We start from the raw sequence: 2,758 nt of genomic DNA, 5'->3' as shown, positions 1-2,758 counted from the left end.
ATGGGATCCCCCCTTGGAGAGCATTTATGGCAAATCTGATAGAAGAAAAAGATTACGTATGGTCAGTCAAAATTAAAGTGTATCTATACTGAAGAACAAAAATTGATTGTATTGGTAATTACCAGTCTTTAGGTATGTCAAATGCATTCTTTTTTTCCCCCTTATTTTAACCTGGTAATCCTGCCATTAACTCAATTCCTGTCAGAGGGTGACAATTGTACTGGGCAGGGTTGTCACCTGAAGACAGGAAGTTTGTTAGGACTAACTAAACCCTCTCTTCTCCATAACAGGGAAGATGCTTTGTAGTCCAAACAGATAGTAGGGAACAATGCTAGCTGAGAACAGTCGAGATACAGAGAGTGCAGGGAGGTATCAGCTTACAAGGTTTTTTTTGCACCTGTCGAACAGATGTAATAAAATGCTTTCAATGTTGAATGTAAGGCAGGCCATAGATGATGTGATTTGGTTTGCAGGAAAGAAAATTGCTCGATATCCCCATCAACACAGTCAATGTTGATGGGGCAATGGGGTAATCCCTCCCCTGGAGCCATTGTTTTCTCCTGGCTGGGGGAAGCAAGAAGCCGCTCCTGCTGGGAGGACATACAGTAAACCCCTCTCCATCGCCTGGGTTGCGTTCCAGACCCACCCACGATAGGTGAAAATCTGCATAATAGGAATACCCTATAGGCATGTTTATATAACTTTTACGGTACTTTTAAAAGCATTTTAAGGTCTTTATACACACTTTTAAAACAATAGAAACACATTTAAACACATAAAAGATATTGAGAGAGAGCAAGAGCAATGGGAAAGTTATGCGGAACACCGTACACTGTAGGGAGACATATGGAACTGGACAGAGCAAGGCGAGCAGCGAGATGCTTCTAGAACATCCTTTTTTAACCAGGGTGCCCAAGCACCCTAGGGTGCCTTGAGGTCTCTTCAGGGGTGCCTTTGCAAAATTCCTAAAAATTGCCCCACAATTGTATATAAGTTGGAGTGTAGATAAAGCTGCCTTTTAGTTACACAAAGCCACAGGTTTTCATTGTGCACCATTACAAGCTTCTTGAGGACACCTTAGCAGAGTGATGGAGAAACATTGAGGGAAAAGAGAAACATTGGAATACTTAGTCAGTGCCAGTTTGCAAAAGTGTATTTGCTTTGGCAGAATATATCCCCCCTAATGTTGGGTGTGTCCTACGTGTGTGGATGCAGATGTGTTGTGAAAAACTAATAGAATAGTTTTTACATTTTAGAATGGGGTGCCCCAAGACTGTCCATAATTTTTAAAGGGTGCCTTGATTGAAAAAAGGTTGAGAAACATTGTTCTAGAACACAACAGCCAATCAGCGGCCGAGAAAACAATACCGACGGTCTGATTGTAAAGGATGTTAAAACCACACATGTGAGGTATGGCCACCATCGTTACAGTGAGAGCAATAATTCCAGCACTAGACCTCCTCTGTAACTCTAAACAGGGAACATGTTGATGGTATTCAACCACTTCTGGACCAGAAGGATTTGCTTCCTTAATGACCAGCCAATTTTTTTTGTGATTCAGCACTGCGTTATTTTAACTGACAACTACGTGGTCTTGCGACGCTGTACCCAAATAAAATGGATGTCCTTTTTTCCCCACAAACAGGGCTTTCTTTTGGTGGTATTTGATCACATCTGCGTTTTTTTGAATATGCGCTATAAACAAAAAAATAGCAACAATTTTGAAAGAAAGCAGTATTTTTCACTTTCTGCTATATAACATTACCAAAAAAGAAAATAAAAAATCTAATTTTTTCATCATTTTTGGCCAATTTGTATTTTGCCACATATGTTTGGTAAAAAAAATTCCCAATAAAGGTATTTTGATTGGTTTGCGCAAAAGTTATCGCGTCTACATACTAGGGGAAAGATTTATGTCATTTTTCTTTATTTTTTTTTATTTTTTTTACTAGTAATGGCTGCGATCTGCAATTTTTAGCAGGACTGCGACATTGCGGCAGACAGATCGAACCCCTAACTGACATTTTTGACACTTTTGGGGGGACCAGTGACATTACTACACTAATCAGTGCAACAAATATGCACTGTTACTGTAATAATGACACTGGCAGGGAAAGGGTTAACACCAGGGGCAATCAAAGGGTTAAACCCAGGGGGTGATTCTAACTGTGTGGGGGCCAGACTTGGTGGTTGGAAACAGGGCTCCTGTTTTCTGAAATAACAGGAACACAGGAGCCCTGTTTCAATCAGTTACAGATCAGCGGTGTGCCGTGTTTACAATGGCACACCGCCTTCTGTCAGCCCCTGCAGCGATCGCCGGGTTCCCGACGGCCATCGCGGCCGCTGGACCCATTGCTTAGCTGCAGGGCTAGAGAGCAGGCACGAAATTGCGCCGCTGCTGGTGCCCGAGACCCGCATACGTTGAGCTCATACGTCGGTTTGCGCAGGAGAGCCAGCCTGCCTCCCTGATAGCGTGAGGAGAAAAAAAAAAGATCTCCGGTTGCTGTTTACATCACGTGATCAGCTGTCATTGGCTGACAGCTGATCACCTGGTAAGGGGCCAGGACCGGTCCCTTACTCAGATCTATGATCAGCCGAGTCTCATGGACTTGCTGACCACAGAGCGAGCAGCGCGGGCTCCTCAGGGAGCGCGCAGGCAGCTCATGCTCGGGAGGACGTACGTGGATGACCTCCCGGCAACAAATGTCCACGCTGTAGCTGTCTTTTGGCTATATCGTGGACGGGAAGTAGTTAAAGC

This window comes from Pelophylax lessonae (assembly GCF_965119305.1).
Source record: "Pelophylax lessonae genome assembly, chromosome: 2".
In the NCBI taxonomy this organism is placed as follows: domain Eukaryota; kingdom Metazoa; phylum Chordata; class Amphibia; order Anura; family Ranidae; genus Pelophylax; species Pelophylax lessonae.
This window is presented reverse-complemented; position numbering follows the sequence as displayed.